Source organism: Myxine glutinosa, chromosome 9, assembly GCF_964187855.1.
Source record: "Myxine glutinosa chromosome 9, kmMyxGlut1.1, whole genome shotgun sequence".
NCBI lineage: Eukaryota > Metazoa > Chordata > Myxini > Myxiniformes > Myxinidae > Myxine > Myxine glutinosa.
The window spans coordinates 53,080,376-53,103,782 of record NC_136269.1 but is presented as its reverse complement, the minus strand read 5'-3'; the positions used below and the strand labels follow the sequence as shown (position 1 = coordinate 53,103,782).

At 42.8% G+C, this 23,407-nt stretch overlaps 1 protein-coding gene across 4 annotated transcripts in view; it reads left to right on the top strand.

The window, feature by feature from the left end:
• The window catches only part of LOC137412485 (SLIT and NTRK-like protein 2), a 267,036-nt gene that overhangs the window by 5,811 nt on the left and 237,818 nt on the right, over window positions 1–23,407 (top strand). The window lies entirely within an intron of this gene.

Below are 23,407 nucleotides of genomic sequence, written 5' to 3'. Positions count from 1 at the left end.
TATATATATATATATATATATATATATATATATATATATATATATACATACAGACTTGGCATTTAGTATGGAATATTTTTTTTGTGGGGGTGAACTTATTTTTCAAGATGTCTTAGAACCAAAAGTTCATTGGAATTATGTTGAAATTATTCTAGATTTTGTTAATGTGACCTTTAAAAGAAACAAAAACCACATTTGACATTTTGAAACAAATAAATTGCTCCTTGAACGTGATGTAAACTGATATCGAACTCAATTCATGGACAGTACTGTGTTAAACTTCTGTACGTTTTCCAGAAGTATCTCTTTATTTTGCACATTAGCCAAAATTTTTTTTAACAAAAACAAAAGTTAAATTATGACTGGGATTACGGACAGTAAAATTACAGTTCAGTACTTCGTGTAACCCCCACGAGCATTCAGGAGAGCACGTACACGTTGTGTCATGCTGTTCACGAGATTTGCCAAGGTTTGGACAGGAATCGCTTGCCATGCAGTGACAATAGCCTGCTGCAATTCACGCACAGAGGTCGGCTACTGGTCCAAGTGGTCGATTTGACGCGTTAATTCTGCCCACAAGTTCTCTATCGGATTTATATCCGGGGACATGGCAGGCCACTCCATATGCTCTACACCATGGTCAGCAAGAAATTGTTGGATCATGCGAGCACGATGAGGCCAGGCATTATCATCTTGGAAGACAAAGTTTCCTCGAAAGGCTGCACGAGCAAATGGAAGCAATGTTTCTTCCAGAAGGCCCTGTACTTGAACTGGTTCAGGTTTCCATTCAGAACAACCAGGTCAGTTTTGCCCCCTGCATGAAAAGCAGCCCAAATGGTCACCCCACCACCTCCAGCTTGGACTCTTGGCACGATACAATCTTTGTTGTAGGCTTCATGCACTTGTCTGCACACTCGGACACGGCCATCTTAACGATAGACCAGAAATCTAGACTCGTCACTGAAGATCACGTGATTCCAGTATCCTGGCTGCCATTGACGGTGCTCTCTGGCCAACTGCAATCGGCGCTGGCGGTGTTGTCTGGTCAGGCGTGGCTTTCTCAGGGGACGACTGGCACTATAGCCTGCTTGAACCAGTCGTTGGTTGACTAGCCTTCTGGATACAGGCACATTTGTCAGTTGCTGCCACTCAACCCTAAGCTGATTAGCTGACTTGGTACGCCCATTGCGGACTAACCGGTGCAGCTGGCGCTCATCCCTCCTTGTGGTTCTGCGGGGACGTCCTGGCCTCGGTTTTGGAGTAGGGACACCCCTCTGAGCATTTTGTTTCAGGATCTTTGACACCTGACCTTGAGTGATGCCATACTGCTGAGCAATAGCACACTGTTTCATGCCGTAATTTCGTAAAGCCACCACTCCATGACAAACAGCATTGTCGAGTTGACGGGCCATCTCCAGAGGAAGCGGCAATAACTTTTGGAGATGTGCAGCAGTTGTTTTCCACTAATACAGAACGCAACAACCCTTGCATACCCGACTGTGAAGCCAATCATCAAATGCACCTGTCCGTACATTTTGCCACGCCACCTGTGATATAATCCTGTTGTTGACTTCTTGCTGCGACAGACAATCAGTGACATGGTTCTTTTAACAAATAAATCACCAAAGTGTAAAAGAAACTCACCAGATTTATATACTGAGTTAAGAAAGTAAACCCGTCAAGAAAAAAAAAATATTCCATTATAATGCCAAGTCTGTATATATATATATATATATATATATATATATATATATATATATATATATATATATATATATATATATATATATATAGATATATATATCCGCATATGGATGCGGATATGCATATATGTATATACGGTACGTATATATACATAAATTACATTACAAAATGTAAGACGACGCTGGGTCACAGTTTTGGAGATGGAGGCTTCACGTGCATGGGGTAATAAACCAAAGATGTTTTCTATTTTTGAAGGAAAAGATAAATTTGATGTTCATTTTGAAACAGTACGACACTTCCCTTTGGTGAAAACACCTGATAAGGTAAATCTACAACGTAAATCTACCGGTAGTGTATATATATATATATACTACCGGTATATACACTACCGTATATACATATTGTATATACATATATACTATATACATATATACATATACTACGGTATATACATATATACACTACCGGACAAAAGTTTTAGAACACCTCAATTTTTCCAGTTTTTGTTGAAATTTACGCAGTTTAATGTCTCAATGTACCCTGAAATTAAGCATAGAACAAATAAACAATTGGAGATAAAAAAAGAAATCATGGAATCATTTTGTTTAACAAAATTTAATTTAAAATTTTGACTCAGCAAAGTAGCCACCTTTTGCAGATATAACCGCCGAACACACTCGTGGAATTCTTTCTACAATGGAAATAAAATATTGTTCGGGTAGTTCTTCCCAACACTGTTGCAGAAGTTCCCACAAATGTGTTGCACTTGTAGGTTGCTTTGCTTTCACCCTTCTGTCCAGTTCATCCCAAACCAGCCCGATGCGGTTTAAGTATGGAGACTGTGCTGGCCATTCCATGATTTGAAGCCTACCGTCTTGTTCTTTTCCTCAAAGGTAATTTTGACATCGCCTGGAGGTGTGCTTAGGGTCATTATCTTGCTGTAGGATGAACCCCTGACCAACTAGGCGTATACCAGAGGGTATTGCATTTCGCTGCAAAATGCTGTGGAGGCCCTTTTGGTTCAGGGTGCCAGTCACTCTGTTCAAGTCGCTGACTCTGGATCCAGCAAAAGAGCCCCAGACCATCACTCTTCCTCCTCCATGTTTGACAGTTGGTGTCACACACTGAGGAACCATACTTTCGCCTACTTGACGGCGTACAAAAACCTTGCGTGATGAACCAAAGATTTCAAATTTTTATTCATCGGTCCATAAGACCTACTTCCAGTCTTCAGTAGTCCACTGGTGGTGCTTCATGGCCCAGGCAAGCCTCTTTTTCTTATTTTACCATCTTAGCAATGGCTTTCTTACAGCCACTTGACCTGTCAAACCTGCAGCTCGAATGCTTCTCTTCACAGTTGAAACTGAGACTTGCTTACTTCGACCAGTGTTAAGCTGTGCTTGAAGCTGTTGTTCTGTGGGCCGCCTATCACGCAAGCTGTTGACTCTCAGAAACTTGTCTTATGATTCTGTTGTGGCTTTGGGTCTGCCAGACCTCTTCCTGTCAGAGTTTCCTCCAGTTTCCAAGTGCCTTTTGATGGTGTCGGAAACTGTACTCACTGGCACCTTGGCTTTCTTTGCAATTTCTCTAAAAGAAAGACCTACACTTTTAAGGGTTATAATTGTCTGTCTGTCTTCCTTTGTTAGTTGCCTTTTTCTCGCCATTATGATAGCAATATACTACTTCCTGCAGTGCAATATTGACCAAATAATGCTTCAGAGGGTATAATAACAGTCTGTTCCAATACTGCTTTTATACAGACAGGTGGTTTGTAATCAAGTAATCAGCAGACGTTGGGACACCTGTAGGAATTGTTTGCATCAACCTTCAAGGCTTAATTTACTTACATTGCTGCAGAACAGCTGGAAGTTGTTAACCCATTACTTGTTCCCTGAAGAAGGCCTTTTTTTTTTTACAATATAACTGTGCAATTTACATTATATTCTTGTTTTTGCTAACCTAAACGTTTTCTTTAACCTCGAGCAGTTTACTGCTTACCTTTGTACCATTTCAGGTTATTAACTGGACCTGAATTGCTTAAATTTCAATAAAAACTGGAAAATTGAGGTGATCTAAAACTTTTGACCGGTAGTGTATATATATATATATATATATATATATATACATATATATATACATACATACATACACACATACATATATATATACAGACTTGGCATTTAATATGGAATATTTTTTTGTGGGGGTGAACTTACTTTTCAAGATGACTTCGAACCAAAATTTCATTGGAATTATGTTGAAATTATTCTAGATTTTGTTCATGTGACCTTTAAAAGAAACAAAAACCACATTTGACATTTCGAAGCAAATAAATTGATCCTTGAAAGTGATGTAAACTGATATCGAACTCAATTCACGGACAGTACTGTCTTAAACTTCTGTACGTTTTCCAGAAGTATCTCTGTATTTTGCACATTAGCCAAATTTTTTTCAACAAAAACAAAAGCTAAATTATGACTGGGATTACGGACAGTAAAATTACAGTTCAGTACTTCGTGTAACCCCCACAAGCATTCAGGAGAGCACGTACACGTCGACGCATGCTGTTCACGAGATTTGCCAATGTTTGGACAGGAATCGCTTGCCATGCAGTGACAATAGTCTGCTGCAATTCACGCACAGATGTGGGCTGCTGGACCAAGTTGTCGATTTGACGCGTTAATTCTGCCCATAAGTTCTCTATCGGATTCATATCCGGGGACATGGCAGGCCACTCCATATGCTCTACACCACGGTCAGCAAGAAAGTGTTGGATCATGCGAGCACGATGAGGCTGTGCATTGTCATCTTGGAAGACAAAGTTTCCTCGAAAGCCTGCACGAGCAAATGGAAGCAATGTTTCTTCCAGAATGACCCTGTACTTGAACTGGTTCAGGTTTCCATTCAGAACAACCAGGTCAGTTTTGCCCCCTGCATGAAAAGCAGCCCAAACGGTCACCCCACCACCTCCAGCTTGGACTCTTGGCACTATACAATCTTCGTTGTGGGCTTCATGCACTTGTCTGCGCACTCGGACGCGGCCATCTTGACGATAGACCAGAAATCTAGACTCGTCACTGAAGGTCACGTGATTCCAGTGTCCTGGCTGCCATTGACGGTGCTCTCTGGCCCACTGCAATCGGCGCTGGCTGTGTTGTCTGGTCAGGCGTGGCTTTCTCAGGGGACGCCTGGCACGATAGCCTGCTTGAACCAGTCGTTGGTTGACTGGCCTTCTGGATACAGGCACATTTGTCAGTTGCTGCGACTCAGCCCTAAACCGATTGGCTGACTTGGTACGGCCATTGCAGACTAACCGGTGCAGCTGGCGATCATCTCTCCTTGTGGTTCTGCGTGGACGTCCTGGCCTCGGTATTGGAGTAGGGACACCCCTCTGAGCATTTCGTTTCAGGATCTTTGACACCTGACCTTGAGTGATGCCATACTGCCGAGCAATAGCATGCTGTTTCATGCCAGAATTTCGTAAAGCCACCACTCCATGACAAACAGCATTGTCAAGTTGACGGACCATCTCCAGAGGAAGCGGCAATAACTTTTGTAGACGTGCAGCGGTTGTTTTCCACTAATACAGAACGCAACAACCCTTATATACCCGATTGTGAAGCCATTCGTCAAATGTACCTGTCCTTACATTTTGTCACGCCACCTGTTATATAATCCTGTTATTGACTTTTTGCTGCGAAAGACAATCAGTGACATGGTTCTTTCAACAAAGACATCACCGAAGGGTAAAGAAACTCACCAGATTGATATATTGAGTTCAGAAAGTAAACCCAAGTCAAGAAAAAAAAAATTCCATATTAAATGCCAAGTCTGTACATATATACATACATATATACATACATACATACACACATACATATATACATATATACATACATATATACATACATAATTATATTTGTATATAATTATGTATCTCTGACTCTATTTCTCTCTCATATCCTGATTAGGTGCTGTTACAAAAATGGATGGGTAATCCTGTAGAATGGTTCAACAATGAGACCAATATGACATGCTCATCATTTTGAATGGCCATTGAAAATTTCCATGTATATTTTCCTAACAGTAATGCATCAGAAAATGAACACTGATAACTGCACATATACGCTGATGAGTTTCCTTGCATAAAGCCCACAAAATTAGACCAGCCGAGCTCAGGCTAATGGACTTTGTTTTATTTAATCTTTGCCTTCTTAGATAATTTTACAATATTAATTATATATGTGATTATTTTCAGGGATTTAGTGCTTGTGTGGTCTTTACTAGACAATGTCAGTTTCTACATGGGGGAAAATGTGAATGACACTTAAATAGAGTTGTTAAATGTTTGTGTTAATGGTTGCCTGGGAAATAACTGATCATTGATTAATTAGCTTAATTAACTCTAAATAAGTGTGTGAGATTTAAAACAAAACGTATATCTTGATGTACACAAAATGGAATATACAATAAATGGAATGGAATAAAAAAAATTAAAAAACCACCTTTAGAGGCCATTTTTCCCCGCAAGCGGGGGTTGGCCTTTTTCGGGAACCGTGGTTGTTGTTGTTTTTCGGTCCCCTTTTTGAAGCAATGTTTTACGGCCGGATGCCCCTCCTGACGCCAACCCTTTTTGCCGCCTTTAACGACAAACAGGGAATTACCAGTGAACTGGTACTCAATTTGCCGACCTCGGAAGGATGACAGGCTGAGTCAACCCTCCTGGCGTTAATTCAGCGATCGACCGGGATTCGAACCCAGGATCCTAGGATCCTAGGAATCCTAGGCTGGCACCCTAGCCGCTAGCCCAACACCAGGGTTAAATGGAATGGAATGGATGTACATATTTTGTGAGTTAAAGTAATGTTGTACCCTTGGGTACCGTTTTTTCTTGTTGATGTATCACATCACAATAACAAGATGTGAATAACAAAATGTGAAAAATGGGAATCTATATTGCAACTCAAGTGGTCATTAGTCAAGCTCAAGTTTGCATTACTTTTTAAGCAATCATCCTATTTGTTAAGGGTCTTACTTAGGTCTTTTAAGTAAGAACATCTTATAGTTAAGTTAATTCTGTTAAGGTTTTCTTTTACTTTCTCCATCCCTAAGTTTTAATCAAAACCATGTTGGACATTCATGTTATATTAATGCGCATGTTACCTGCCGCTACTTTTATTGTATTGCTATTGTGTTTTCAGATCATTCAACATATTAGTCCTTGAACAAAACCCATACAAATTGGGGTTTTAATGTCACTCGAGGTGGCAGAAGTTCACCCATGTGAAATGATAGGATATACCCTGAGGTGTGTTGTTTGGTATGATACTTATCAAAAATTAGTTTCTTTTACCTGGTGACACCATGACAAAAATGTCTGGCCATTGAAAAATTATGTCCTCATTTTACAAATCTTATAATATGTTGCTTGTTTTTCAAGATATTTTAACAAACTTTTTATTATTTAGCAGGTCATTCACAGCTATAAAATGGCTTATGCTTTCTAAGTCTTATGCTTTTTAATGACATACAATGCGTTTGCCTTTATTCTGCATTGTTGAGTAAGGAACAGGTGAAACTTCAGTAGGTACTGTACAATCATGATTTGCTGTCAGTGTTCACCACCATCTGAGATCATCCCCCATCCAATATCATATTTTCCACCCCCGTCAACCACTATCTCCCAAGCCCACCTCTTTCCAAATTTCCAGTTTTTCTTTCCTCAGAGCTTGCTTCTGTATAGGTCTTGTCCCCCCTGTGTCCTCCCCACATCCGTTATTTGTCCAAGTCTCTCCTTGATTTGTCCTTAAACTCTGCTGTTGGTGTTCCGTATCTCTTTCTGCTGTTCCTTTTGTTCTATTGCATCCTGATCCGTTCTGTGCTCTAGCGCTTCCCTGAACCTTGACTTTGTATACATTTTTTAAACTTTCTTAGTGACATTAGAGGCTGACAGGAAAAGAAATATGATTAATTGGTTTTGACTTACTCTGCGCAGTCAACTTGGTGCAACAAGCCAACTCTTCTGTTTTTGAAGGGGTTTTTTTCTTTGATCCAATATGGCTGCCAGACCACATGAGCAATGACATCATAAATTTATATTCTCTAATATAATTGTTGTGGAAATCGCACTCAATAAATTTCAAACTGATCACACTAAGTGTTGTCCCTGTCAATTTATGACGTCATAATTAAGGCACCAATGAAGTCATCGTTACCAACACTTACTTATTCCCCATGCGGAGTTCTTTACAATGAGCCATGTTTCAATTTTTTCCATGGAGCGATTTCAGAGATATAGAGGTGAGAAGTTTTTCCAGGATGGCGCCCATACCATGTGACCTATCATGTCATAATTATCACTAAAGTTCTAAAGGCAGAGGTGCTCCTATGGTGAAAATTCCGTGTCAGTCGGACCAAAAATTGCAGAGAAAAGAAAATTCATACTGATCGGATCAAGCGTTGTACTTGTCAAATTATGACGTCATAATTAAGAAACCATTGATATCACCATTAACATGTCTTATTCCCCATGTGGAGTACTTGACAATGCACCATCTTTCAATTTTTTCCATGGAGCGGTTTCTGAGATATAGAGGTGCAACGTTTTTCGATTTTCTCAAGATGGTGCCTGTACCACGTGACCTATGATGTCATAATTATCATTAAAAATTTATACAGGAGGGGGCGCTCCTTTGATCAAAATTTAGTGTCCATCGGACTAACAGTTGCAGAGAATTTTTTTTTCGTACTGATCGGATTGAGCGTTGCACTTGTTGAATTATAACGCCATAATGAAGACAACGATGACATCATCATTAACATATCTTATTCCCAATCGGAAGTACTAGACAATGAACCTTGTTTCAATTTTTTTCCATTGAGCAGTTTCGGAGATATAGAGGTGCAACGTTTTTCCAAGATGGCGTCCATACCACGTGACCTATGACGTGACCTATGACGTCATAATTAAGAATAAAAAATTATACAGGCGGAGGCTCTCCTATGGTAAATGTTTGTGTCAATTGGACTCACGCTTGCCCAGATAATGAACTTTAAATATGCAGACATGCACGCCACACTTACGCACGTGCTCCACACGTACGTAACCGAATACCTAACCTTGCTTTTCGCTTTGCGAGCGCAGAGTAGTAACATGCTATTACCTCACGAACCAGTTTTGGAGCCAGTCAACACACAGTCGATCCATTCCATTGTGGGTGATTCATCATCATATCTCCATCCATGGGCTTGTGCGTTTTGGGACATGAGGCGAAGGATGGAGGCTTAAAGCCAAGCAGCGCTCTAGTAGTTTGCATGATGTAGGTGCTTCATGTTAGCTTTGTGACAAGATGGCTAACTCTGAGAATCAATTTGTCCTTTTCTGGAACAGAAAATGTGTAACAAACTTCATTAATAGTGTTTGATGTCATGTGCCCATATATACAAACAACGAATTAATCCTTGATAATCTGAGCTGCTTTCGAGTCAAATTCAAACTGCTTCCCCAACTGCTGCAAGGTTACGATGTTTCTGGGACTACTCTGAATTAGCTTCAGTTCACCATCTTTTCTTTTTCCTGAGAATGCACTGACAGAGTCGCATTCTGTCAAAGCAGGCAGTGCAGGAAGCGCCTCACAGGTATCTGATCCTAGCTTTTCATACAATTGCACAACATCATGACATTTCACACCACCTGATGTGCCATTCTTTAGAAATAGTCTTCTGCTAATTTCTGGAAAGAACTTCGATGCAAATATGAGAATGTCAGTGTCACCCCAATGAATGAATACATTCATGTTTCCATTGACATTGGTCAATGTCAATGTACAAGTGCAATAGGCCTCGTATCAGCCTCTTCTTGTCGGGAGTTGAAAAGAGGAACTTCAGTCGTTGCACTTCTTGCTTATCAACCGGCATTAGTCTCCAGTTGTGAAGTACATTTGCTGTCCAATTAGTTGCTTTCTGTAAAGTTTATATTGCCACTCTTTGCCAATGAATTTTACAAGTTGTTCTATAATTATTTGCTGTGCTGAGCATGAATCTCCTCAGATTGTAAACAGTGTGGCCTTGCTGGATGTTCCCATTGATTGCTGGTTGGTCAATCAATGTGAGCTGTTGATGCTGGTTGAGCCATGGTCTCTCTCAGTGTTCTTGATGGAGACTTCAGAGTAGGTATCAAAAGCAACATTAATGTGCCTTGATGATCCTGACACTGCACATGCATTTGCAAACAATTTGCTTGTGATGGTTCCAAAAGTATGTGGACCACACATGTTCGATTGGTGAAGTTGAGTCATTGCATTAAAATGTGAGCAGCATTTGGTGGAATGGTATTGATTAGATCCATGTCTTTTGTCAGAGCTTCAAATAACTTTTATTTGAGAGTTTTATGCATCATACCATTCAATACAGCAAGGGAGAGTGGGACAAGCCCCCAAAGGATGAGAGAAAATATACATGCAGGATAATGAACCATTCTTGGTGGTGTAATGGTTAGAGCATTTGCTCTGAGTCTGGGTGGTTGGCGGTTCTAATCCCCAGGTGGGTAATACCAAAGACTTTAAAAATGGTTATGCTGCTACCTTGCTTGACACACAACATATAAAAAGGATAGAGCACAGACAATACAACCATAAATTGTTAATAATAGCGCAGGCTTTGATAGGCCCAGTGTCCTCCTCCTGTGTTGATTTTACTTGGAGGAGAACTGTTAGGGCCAAATTTTACAAAAGGCGCTTCGTGAGCGTCTTGATAATGCATGCATAATGCTTAAACGCAGACAAAAACAGCATTGTATACACACAGCCAATCACCCGTCTAAATATAAATTTACAGCCAATTATTTGTGCGCGGCTAAAGTATAGCCTGTGAAACATCACACATATCTCCAACATCCAATTGAAATGATGTGCTTCCATATAATCACAGCACCATGGGGAATTGTTTGAGGGGGTTCAGTGCATTGCTCCTCATGGTAGGTTTATCCAGGTTGTTACGGATTCCGGGTTTAGGTGAATTACTATTCATGTCATTGCTTATTAATGTTTATTCTATTAAAGGTTGTTGTGGTTAAATGGTTAGAGAGGCTCCGGATAACAGGAGACCGGAAACGGGATGGTGACCCGGAAGAAGAAAAAGACACGAGGTCGGGGAGAAGCGGCTATCTTCTTCTTCCTCGCCGAGCTCCGACGCGAGCGGTGTCGATATTGAGCAGTGTGGGGGACGCTGCGTTTGAAAGCCCGTCTGGCGAAAGGAGTTACCTGCACGGGGTAATTACCGATTACACGTCAAGTTGCCGTGGGTTCGTGCACGGAACCAAGCGTCCGGCACAGTTCGCCTCAACGTCTACAAGGACGCATACGGGTCGCACCTTGGGCCTCGCGCGCTTTGCAAGCCGCGCTTTGCTTTGCCCGCTTTGCTTTACAAGGAGGTGTGCACTGCAGCAGCTGTTCCCGGTACGCGACGTGCACATTTGGAACACGTCAGCCAGGGGTTCGTTCAACCGCCCGTGTGCGGAGAAGTCGACCTTCACCTTGGTCTGGAGGGGCCCAGAGACATTGTGAGGGACAGTGACCATTGAGGGGTCGTGAGTGGGGAAAGGGGGGGAATTTATGAGATGGCCATCTTAGTAAGATTATTGATGGATTGTTGATTGCTGATGATGGATGGAGAATATATTATTAAGTAATCCGGATCCTTGGTGTGGGGTTTCTTATTGACTTGAATTATTGTGTCTTTCATATTGATTGCGCTACGAAAGCATATAAATCAGATATCTTTCTGGCGAGGTCCTCCCACGGGGTCACCAAGACCAGGTAGTTACCGGGAGGACCACGTAACAGAATTGGGGGCTCGTCCAAATTACGATTTGCGGATTCGCAATTGGGTCTACGTCCGGGATTTAAAATTGTATAACATAATAAAATAATAATTTTTAGTAATTAAAATTTATTAATTAATTATTAATTGGTAAATTGTTGAGAAATTGTGGTAAAGTCTTGGGTGAAGGTTAACAGGTGTTAACGATAGTCACCATGGCGTTTGTTGCACAGAACTTTGCGGTAACACCTAGTGAGGCACAGTTCCGAGCGTTACTAAAAGCGGCCCTCTTGAAATTGGCCAAACATTTTAACTTGGAGGTCCGAACTAATTTGAGGAAGGCAGAGTTGCAGACCACGGTGATACAATCTATGGTGGGATTAGGAACATGGGACGAGTTAGCCTGGCAGTGGCTACCCGAAGAACCAGAAGACATTGATATCCGGAAACTGGAGTTGCAATTACGGAGCCAGGAACGGATCAAAGAAGAGGAAAGGAAAGCAGAAGAGAGGAGAGAAGAGAAACAAGCAGAGGAAAGGAGAGTGGAACGAGAACTCCAGGAAAGGTTAGAAAGGATGAAAACAGAGGAAAGGAAAGCAGAAGAGAGGAGAGAAGAGAAACAAGCAGAGGAAAGGAGAGTGGAACGAGAACTCCAGGAAAGGTTAGCAGAAGAAGAAAGGAAAGCAGAAAAGGAAAGAGCAGAAGAAGAAAGGAAAGCAGAAGAGAGGAGAGAAGAGAAACAAGCAGAGGAAAGGAGAGTGGAACGAGAACTCCAGGAAAGGTTAGAAGGGAGAAAAGCAGAGGAGAGGAGAGCTGCCAGGGAACTCGAAGCAGAGGAGAGAAAAGCCGAAAGGGAGTTGAAGGAACGTGACATGGCGCTTCAGCAAGAAATTAAATTCAAGGAGCTGGATTTAATGAGAGAACGGGGAGAGGTACCACCCTTGCTGACGGGGTCGACACCTAGCCAGAAAACCTGGGATGTGGGCAGACATGTGAGGCTGGTTCCACCCTTCAGTGAAAAGGAAGTCACTCAATTTTTTCCACACTTTGAGAAAGTGGCTCGACAGTTAAACTGGCCGGAGGAGGCCTGGCCCATACTAGTGCAAAGTGTGCTGGTGGGGAAAGCTCAAGAGATTTATTCGGCGCTACCAATGGACCAATGTGCAGATTATGAGGTATTGAAGAAGCACATCCTCAAAGCCTATGAGTTGGTTCCTGAAGCTTACCGGCAAAAATTCAGGAATGCCAGGAAGAGGGAGAGTGAGACCCATGTGGAGTTTGCCAGAGTGAAAGAAAACATGTTTGATCAGTGGTGTGAGTCGAAAGGAGTCGGGAACGACTTCGAAGCATTGCGTGACCTGAAGCTGGTGGAGGAATTTCAACAGTGTGTCCACGAGGACATCAAAGTGTACCTGCAGGAAAAGAAAGTACCAAAGTTGTGGGACGCAGCCACCATGGCAGATGATTATGCCTTAACACACCGGATAGGGGTCCACACACCTAGCTCCTCGCCTAGACTTCAGCAGGGGAGTTATGGAACACCTGGTGCGGAGAACGACAATACATGGCGGCGGCCTCGAGAGGATTATGAGGACAACGCGGATACCCCAACTGTTCGAAATCAGAGGGCTACGGGCCCAAGACAAACTTATTTCCGGGGGGGGGGGGGGGGGGCCGAGGCAGACCACGAGTTTTTCCTCCGGGCCTACTTGCGCCTTTTGCAAAAAACCTGGACACTTGATGTCCAGTTGTTACCTCATGAAAAGGGACAACCCAGAGCGGAGTCCGACTATTACAACTCCGAATGCGATGGCTAGCGTAAGAAATCGCCCACAGAAGAGTTACCAACCATTTATTTATGAGGGGTTTGTCTCACTCGAGGGAGACTTGACTAACCCAAGACCTGTTAGGGTATTGAGGGACACAGGAGCCCATCAATCCTTAATGCTTGAAGGCATTTTGCCATTGTCAAAGAGTACCGCGACTGGTGATAGTGTTCGGTTACAAGGGATCGGTGGCTGTGTTAGTGCCCCACTTCATGTCATCCATTTGGAATCCGATTTGGTGTCAGGACCGGTCACCGTCGGTTTACAAGCCACGCTTCCTGTAGAGGGGGTATCTGTGATTATCGGGAATGATTTGGCTGGGGGGCAAATTTATGGGAACCCGAGGGTGGGTAAAGAGCCCCGCAGGGGAAATAACACCACCCCAGCTCGGGATGGCAACAAAAGTTCCAAGTTATTCGTAGGGGGACTGAACTTCAACACAGAGGAAGAAGTTCTGACCTCTGTCTTCAACAGATATGGGCCGCTGGTGGAAGTGCGGGTGGTAAAAGACAGGGAAACGCAACGGTCAAGAGGGTTCGGCTTTGTCACGTTTGCAAGCACAAGAGACGCCAGGGAGGCAGAGAAGAATTGGAATGGTAAGGATTTGGAGGGTCGGACCATAACAGTAGGGAAGGCATTTCGTAGGCGTCGAGAGGTCTACAGAAGAGGACCACTTGGCGGTAGTTTTGGTGTTGGCAGCAGCCGATATTACTATGGAGGCTCCCAGAGTTACGGCATCTCCCGAAAGAATGATTGGCAGAGGACTGGCCGAGAAGGAGACCGCCAGTCAGGGGACTGCTGGGACAAGGGGTCCCACTGTAACTGTTAGGGTTGAAGCACTCTATATACGGCGGAGCCGCCGAGCCTGGGCTCCTACACGGGCTAACCGTGAACGCCACGTTCTTAAAAGGCGTCCCGGTAGGGAACGTTCCTACACGGACTAACCGTGAACTCCACGTTCTTAAAGGCGTCCATGTAATGAACTTTCCTCCCCGGACTAACCGTGAACCCCACATTCCTTAAGGCGTCCATGTAGTGAGTACTCAGCTGGGCCTCCATCCAAGAGCAACTAGAAGTGGTTGATGCTTGGTCTAGAGCAGGGGCGGGCAACCTTTTCAGAGTGAGGGCCAGATGAGACTTTTGGAAGGAGATCGCGGGCCGGAGTGAAAAACGAAATCTCAGAATTACTATATTTTGTTTACATGAATAGATTGTACAAAAATTGCATTGAACACTCTACAAATCAATGAGACTGCTGGTGCTGTTTGCCATGAAGAAGTATTTCCATGTCTGGCTCGATGGTTGAGGTAGACAACAGAAGAATGTCATTGAGGTGGCGGTCCGAGAGTTGGGAGCGAAGGTGAGACTTCGTGTACTTCATTTTCGAGAAGAGCTGTTCACAGCAGTAGGTGCTGCCGAACATGGCCACAATGCGTTGGACATGGGCAATGTATTTTTGAAAATTGTTAGAAGGGAGAACGGTGTCACGGAAGAAGGACAATGGAGAAGAGGTGCGGAACTTCGCCTTCATTTCATCGTTGCACTGCAGCTCCACCAACTCCATCTGTAAGGAGGCAGGGGCGTCTTCCACGGGGAAGTCAAAGGGAGCAGTGAAAAGCTTGAAGTCCGCAGCCAGCACCCTGACTCCTGCAAAACGGGAAGCAAATTCCTCACGTAGAGAGTTGACGACACTAACGCAAGTGCCCAGGTCCACATCGTCAGGGGCACATGCAGCAAGGCGAGGAAAATGCACAAACTGACCAGAAGCCAATTGAGCCTCCCACAAGCGCAGTTTAACCTCGAAGGCAGTGATGTGCGCGTACATGTCTGTCACGAGAATGTCTTTGCCTTGCAGCTTTATGTTGAGGGTGTTCAGGTGCGCCGTGATGTCCGTGAGCAGGGCCAGGCGAGCTAGCCACCGCGGATCAGAGAATTGATCAGCGTGGGGAAGGTTCTTCTGACGTAGAAAGGTGGCAATCTCCTGCTGTAGGTCGCACACCCGAGACAGCATGGCCCCACGACTCAGCCAGCGTACCTCACAGAAGTAGAGCAGGTCGTTGTAGTGCACGTTCACCTCGTCCATCAGTGCCTGGAACTGACGATGGTTAAGGCTGCGGGAGAGGATGGAGTTGACGACCTTCACCACGACAGACATGACACCAACGAGGTTGGCAGACTTAGCGCACAGGGACTCTTGGTGGATGATGCAGTGCATCTTGTTAATGGGCTGAGTGTATCCGGCGGCTGCACAGTGACGCACTAGCAGCGAAGCGGCGCCCTTCTTCTCACCAACCATCGCCGGGGCACCGTCGGTCGTCACACACACAAGACGGGAGAGGTCCAGGGAGTGCTGATCAACACACAGAAGCACGGCGTCGCAGATGTCTTTCCCAGTGGTGGTGTCACGCAGCGGGACAAGCTGGAGGAATTCCTCACACACTTGAAAGTCAGCGGTGACGCCACGGATGAAAACGGACAGCTGGGCCGTGTCCTTTGTGTCGGTGCTCTCATCCAGAGCGAGGGAAAAGGCGACGAAATTTGAGCTGCGTGTTTTGAGTGAGTCGTGCACGTTTTCCGACATATCCTCGATGCGGCGACGAACGGTGCGGGACGAAAGGCTCACGTTCTCAAAGGCGGAACGCTGCTCTGGACAGACGGAGTCCACTACAGCGAGGAGGCATTCCTTGATGAAGTCCCCATCCGCGAATGGCTTCATTCGGCGAGCAAGGATGCGGGAGACTTCATAACTGGCGCGCGTCACCTTTTCGGCCTCAGTATTCTGCTTGCGGAAGAGTGAAGTTTGTTTCTCCAAGTTGCCTGATAGTCTAACCATGGCGTCCTTCCTTTCGGTGGCAGACACCGACGCGAAGTTTGACGAGCGGTGCTCTGTCTCCCAGTGGCGGCGCACGTTGTACTCTTTTAGGACAGCCAAAGTCTTCAAGCATATGAGGCACTGGGCCTGTCCAAAGCGCTCGATGAAGAAGTACTTCTCCCACTCAGGGTTGAAGATCCGACGCTCGAGGTCCACTTTCCTCTTCTTAACACGCTGGGTCGCAGACATGATGAGCTGAAAAGGAAGAAAATTAGGTATATCAGCAATGAATAAATGATGTAACAGCAAGCAATCTGGGGCACAAAAAATCTCGGAAGACGAATTGTACAGATGAATGTATTTATTTTGCGCGCACGTGGCCAACGCTGAATATGACACAGTTTCACCGTAAAACTGAAATACAGGAAATGAATCAGTCTGCATACTTTTTTTTTTAAAGAGTTCGTTTTCCTTTTAAACAAAAGTTCGTCAATTTCGTTTTCCTTTTAAACAAAAGTTCGTCAATTTCTTTTTTCTTTTACAAACAGAAAGTTCGTTATATATTTTTTTTCTTTACAAATAGAAAGTTCGTTATATTTTTATTTTTACAAATAAAAAGGGAGAATAAAATTATTTAAATGCAGCAAATGAAAGATAATAACATGTTCGAACAAACAAAACAAAGCAAATTGAAAGAAAGTGAAAATTGAAATAGGTTTAGAGAACTCTGCGTCGCTTACCTCTTTGTTGCAAGTTATTTGTCCCAGACACCAACGTTTGTCGCAAGCTGACTGAATCGGAAGGACGTCCGTATCACATGCCGGCTGATTTGAAAAGACCGCCTATCAGCAAGCAGGCGGTGTCTAGGCAAGACAGTTCCCCGTGCGCATGTCTTCCGGAAGAGGACGGTGCTGAAGACAAAATGTCCCTTTCTTGAATTCAGACCGGCTAAATATAAACTCTTACATTTACAAATGATATGAGTTTTACTGGGAGGTCCGCGGGCCGGATTGCAATAATAAAGCCTAGCAGGGTGGCGGGCCGGACGCTAAGCCTTCGCGGGCCGGATGTGGCCCGCGGGCCGGGGGTTGCCCGCCCCTGGTCTAGAGGGAATTACTTTGGAATCTCTGGGGGGTGTTGGTGAAAGTTTGTTGCTTTATTTTTGAGATGCGATAATTGTGCCCGGGGGGAACTGATGATTTGGGGTATCGGGTTGGTTTATCAAAGTTGGCCGGCACAGAAAGTTTTCGCGGGGTTCAAACTTTCTTTCTTGAAGGGGGGGAGTGTTACGGATTCCGGGTTTAGGTGAATTACTATTCATGTCATTGCTTATTAATGTTTATTCTATTAAAGGTTGTTGTGGTTAAATGGTTAGAGAGGCTCCGGATAACAGGAGACCGGAAACGGGATGGTGACCCGGAAGAAGAAAAAGACACGAGGTCGGGGAGAAGCGGCTATCTTCTTCTTCCTCGCCAAGCTCCGACGCGAGTGGTGTCGATATTGAGCAGCGTGGGGGACGCTGCGTTTGAAAGCCCGTCTGGCGAAAGGAGTTACCTGCGCGGGGTAATTACCGATTACATGTCAAGTTGCCGTGGGTTCGTGCACGGAACCAAGCGTCCGGCACAGTTCGCCTCAACGTCTACAAGGACGCGTACGGGTCGCACATTGGGCCTCACACGCTTTGCAAGCCGCGCATTGCTTTGCCCGCTTTGCTTTGCAAGGAGGTGTGCGCTGCAGCAGCTGTTCCCGGTACGTGACGTGCACGTTTGGAACACGTCAGCCAGGGGTTCGTTCAACCGCCCGTGTGCGGAGAAGTCGACCTTCACCTTGGTCTGGAGGGGCCCATAGACATTGTGAGGGACAGTGACCATTGAGGGGTCGTGAGTGGGGAAAGGGGGGGAATTTATGAGATGGCCATCTTAGTAAGATTATTGATGGATTGTTGATTGCTGATGATGGATGGAGAATATATTATTAAGTAATCCGGATCCTTGGTGTGGGGTTTCTTATTGACTTGAATTATTGTGTCTTTCATATTGATTGCGCTACGAAAGCGTATAAATCAGATATCTTTCTGGCGGGGTCCTCCCACGGTCCGGGGGTCACCAAGACCAGGTAGTTACCGGGAGGACCACGTAACAAGGTCATCTTGCACTAGATTCAGCAGCCAACTAAATGATTACTTAGAGAGTCTGTAACTCCAGACAAATTTGATAATGTCATAATTCTCCGGAGGATTGCATCTATCCTCGAAGTTTTCAATGCATGTCGGTGAACTGTCCTATTCCTATCATCTTCTGAGCTAATTGAAGCACTCCTAACGCATCCAAATTCACCGTACCATGTAAACTGCCAATTATAAGCCATGCCATGCTTGCTTCAATACCTAAACATACTCTTAAACATGCCCTTTGATATCTGTTATTAAACATGCCCCGCTTTGTTATTTAAATGCTTGTGATTCGGTTTTGATCCGCATTCGATAATCACTCTTCGGTGATTGGCAATTTACTTTGAATGGGTGATCATCGCACATAAGCGATTCTACGTCTGATAACTCTTAAACGCCTTTTGTAAATTCGGCCGAAATGCTCAGTTTTTCCAGATGGTCTTGGATGGGCACAATACCTCAAACACTGCAGTCATGCTCATTGTGATAGCATCTACTGTTGGCAGTTATAGATTCCTGGAAATCTGGATGGGTGTCTTCACTCGGCTGCTGATATTGATTCCTGTCCAACTCATTCTCACCTAAACTACCTTAAGAGGCCATTTTTCCCCTGCAGAGCAGGACTTGGCCATTTTCAGGCACCGTGGTCCCCTTTTTGAAGCAATGTTTTATGGCCGGATGCCCTTCTTGCCGCCAACCCTGTTTGTTGCCTCTTGCGACACACTGGGAATTACTAGTGAACTGGTACTCAATTTGCCGACCTCGGAAGGATGACAGGCTGAGTCAACCCCCCTGGCCTAATTCAGCGATCGACCGGGATTCGAACCCAGGATCCTAGGATCCCAAGCCGGCACCCTAGCCGCTAAAAATCGAATATATATATATATATATATATATATATATGTATGTATGTATATGTATAATTGTATGTATATATATATATATATATATATATATATATATATATATATATATATATATATATATAGATATATATATATATATATATATATATATATTATATATATATATATATATATATATATATATATATATATATATATATATATATATATATATATATATATATACATATCTGTGCAGCGTCTGTCCTGTCCTGTGTTGTGTTGTCATGTCTTGTCTTGTCTTGTCACTGAACTACTTTCTCAAACTTTTATGAAATCGTACCAAATTTCTGGTATGCACATATCTCTCCCGTCGGTATGTCCTAAGGGTATTTTCTTTGAAAAATATTCGAAATTATTATTATTATTATTTTTTGGAATTTTTTGGGGAATTTTTTTTTCCAACTTCAGTTGTTTATAAAATGTGATATCACGTATATTACAAATACATTTGTGCAAAATAATTGTTTGAATTATGATTGGCTTAAACCATGACAAAACGGCAACTCGGGTACAGTCATTTATCTATACATATATCTACACATCTGGGCAGTGTCTGTGTTGTCACTTAACGACTCCCTTAAACTTTTGTTTCCGTGGTTGTGAAGTGTTTTTAATAACGTTGTGGTGGTTTTCAATCACATGGGGGTGAGGTATTTTGAATTATGTGGTGGTGAGGTGTTTTTAAATGACGTGGTGGTGGGGTGTTTTTAAATCACATGGTGGTGAGGTGTTTTAAAATCACATGGTGGTGAGGTGTTTTGAATTACGTGGTGGTGAGGTATTTATAATTACATGGTGGTGAGGTGTTTTTAATTATGTGGTGGTGAGGTGTTTTGAATTAATTGGTGATGAGGTGTTTTGAATTACGTGGTGGTGAGGTGTTTTGAATTACGTGGTGGTGAGGTGTTTTTAAATGACATGGTGGTGAGGTGTTTTTAATTTCGTGGCTGTGAGGTGTTTTTATTATGTGTTTTATGGCTGTGAGGTGTTTTTAAGTTCGTGGTGGTGAGGTGTTTTTATTACGTGTTTTATGGCTGTGAGGTGTTTTAAATTACTTGGTGGTGAGGTGTTTTGAATTACTTGGTGGTGAGGTGTTTTGAATTACGTGGTGGTGAGGTGTTTTGAATTACGTGGTGGTGAGGTGTTTTGAATTACTTGGTGGTGAGGTGTTTTGAATTACGTGGTGGTGAGGTGTTTTGAATTACTTGGTGGTGAGGTGTTTTGAATTACTTGGTGGTGAGGTGTTTTGAATTACTTGGTGGTGAGGTGTTTTGAATTACTTGGTGGTGAAGTGTTTTGAATTACGTCGTGGTGAGGTGTTTTGAATTACGTGGTCGTGAGGTGTAATCATCCCAAACTTCCAGTCTGCACCTACCCCTCCCCTATGTATGTGCTGAGGGGTTCTTTCTTGAAAAAAAAAACATTCAACCTAAATCTTGAACCTAAATTGCTTATAAAAATGCAATATCACAAACAGAACAAATACATTTGTGCAAAATAATTGTTTGAATTATGATTGGTGTAAATCATGACAACACAGCAACTCAGGTACAGTCATTATCCTCAGCTAAAATAAGCCCGTTCATCAGTAATGACGTGTGGTGAGGCGAGCGTAGTGAGCCGAGCCAAGCTAGTATATATATATATACAGTCACGTGAAAAAGTAAGTACACCCCATGTAAAGTTTTGACTTTTTCAACATATTTCAACATACAGATATTTGATCTTCATTTCAACAATATTGACAGATAAAGGTGATATAATATAACAGATATCATGAAACATTTACATTTTGTAGTCTATTGTTTAATTTAAATAAACATAAATGCAAATTTCGCATGTGGAAAAAGTAAGTACACTCTTGGCTCTAATAGGTGGTATTGTCCCCTTTGGCAGAAACAACCTCAAGTAGGCGTTTCTTATAACTGTCTACCAGTCTCTGACATCGACTGGGAGAAATTTTTACCCACTCCTCCATGCAGAATTCTTTCAGCTGTGCGATGTTTGAGGGGTTTCTTGCATGCACAGCTCGTTTCAAATCCCCCCACAACATCTCGATGGGATTTAGATCCGGGCTTTGACTTGGCCATTCCACAACCCTCCATTTCTTTCTTTTCAGCCATTTCTTGGTGGATTTACTGGTATATTTAGGGTCATTGTCATGTTGCAAGGTCCACCTTCGGTTGAGCTTCAACTATCCGTCAGATGGCCTCACATTATCCTCAAGCACCCTCTGGTACAATGAAGAATTCATAGTGGATTCTATGATGGTGAGCTCCCCAGGCCCTGATGCAGCAAAGCTGCCCCAAACCATAATATTTCCACCACCATGCTTTACAGTTGGTATCAGGTTCTTGTGGTCAAATGCTGTCTTTGGTTTTCGCCAAACATGTCTTCTGGTACTGTGGCCAAATAGCTCTACCTTTGACTCATCTGTGCAGAGCACATTGCTCCATAAGTGCTGGTCTTTGCCAAGGTGTTCATTGGCAAACTTTAGTCTTGCCCTGATGTTCTTTCTGGACAGCAAAGGTTTCCTCCTGGCATACCTCCCATGTAGATCAAATTTGTGCAGCCTTTTTCTAATGGTAGACTCGTGCACTTTGACATCAACAGTGGCAAGAGCTACCTGTAGGTCCCATGATGACATTCTGGGGTTCTTAGAGACCTCTTTCAGCATCTTGCGGTCTGCTCTCGGGCTGAACTTGCTGGGGTGGCCTGGTCTGAATAAGTTCGCAGTTGTTTGGAATCTTCTCCACTTGTAGATGATCTTCCGGACAGTCGAATGATTGATTTCAAATTGTTTGGAGATCTTTTTAAATCCATTCCCAGACTCGTAGGTATCTATAACCTTCTTTATGAAGGCCTCAGAGAGCTCTTTTGATCTAGGCATGGTGATGCCGCACACTTCAACAACAAAGAGCAAACCAAACTAAATGTCTGAGGTTTAAATAAAACAGGTTCCTCCAAGATCCTCACTAACGATGTTCTAATCATTTGCACCTGAGCTGGTGCACCTGATTCTAATTTTTGGTATTTGAAGTATTGATAAATGTGGAGGTGTACTTACTTTTTCCACATGCGAAATTTGCATTTATGTTTATTTAAATTATACAATGAACTACAAAATGTAAATGTTTCATGATATTTGTTATATTATATCACCTTCATCTATCAATATTGTTGAAATGAAGATTAAATAGCTGTATATTGAAATATGTTAAAAAAGTCAAAACTTTACATGGGGTGTTCTTACTTTTTCACGTGACTGTATATATATATATATATATACATATATATATATATATATATATATATATATATATATATATATATATATATATATATATATATATATAACTACAATACAAAAAAATACAAATACATATTTGATACCAAAAAATATATATCTATGACCATCCCGACTGAGATCCTTGTCCTGCGTGCCATGCTATAAGATTGCCCCTTGCATCATGTGATCCCTATTTTCATTATTCCTACACATGCACAACACCTCCCATTTCCTTATGATAAACTGCATCTTCCAATCTTTGCCAATCAAATCACAACAAATGACTTTTTCACTGGCCTTCAGGGCTTTCCGTAACTCCAACTTGTAAGGTTTCATGATTAGGCGCTTCCGCAGTATACAACAAACTGTTGTCTGTGGAATCTGGAGCTCATGCCTTGCTCTGTTGGTTGACTTTTTTGGACTGCATTGGAATGTTTCCAGAATTCGCTGCACAATCTTGTCTGAAATCTGAGGGCACCCGGTGTTCCTTCTCTTGCAGAGACAAACTGTGCCTCCGAACTGTTTGTACCAGTCGTAGATGGATTTCCTGCTTGGCAGGTTCCTTTCATAACATGTCCGAAAATGTTGATGCACACTTGTCACTGAATTTGGCTTGGTGAATTCCAGGATGCAGAAAGATTTCTCCTATTTGCTTGCCACCATTTTAACCATAATCTCCCCTTGAACAAAGAAAACCCACAGATTGAAAGAAAAGACAAATATTACAAGAAAAAAAAAAAGAAAAAAAAAGAAAGAGATTGAAACAAAAGTTTCAGAGATTTCCTTTCCATCCTTACATGAAACATCGCTTCAACATCAGTAGTTTTTGTAACATAAATTTTTGAAAGTGTATATCTCTTTTTGAATAACCCTGTATTT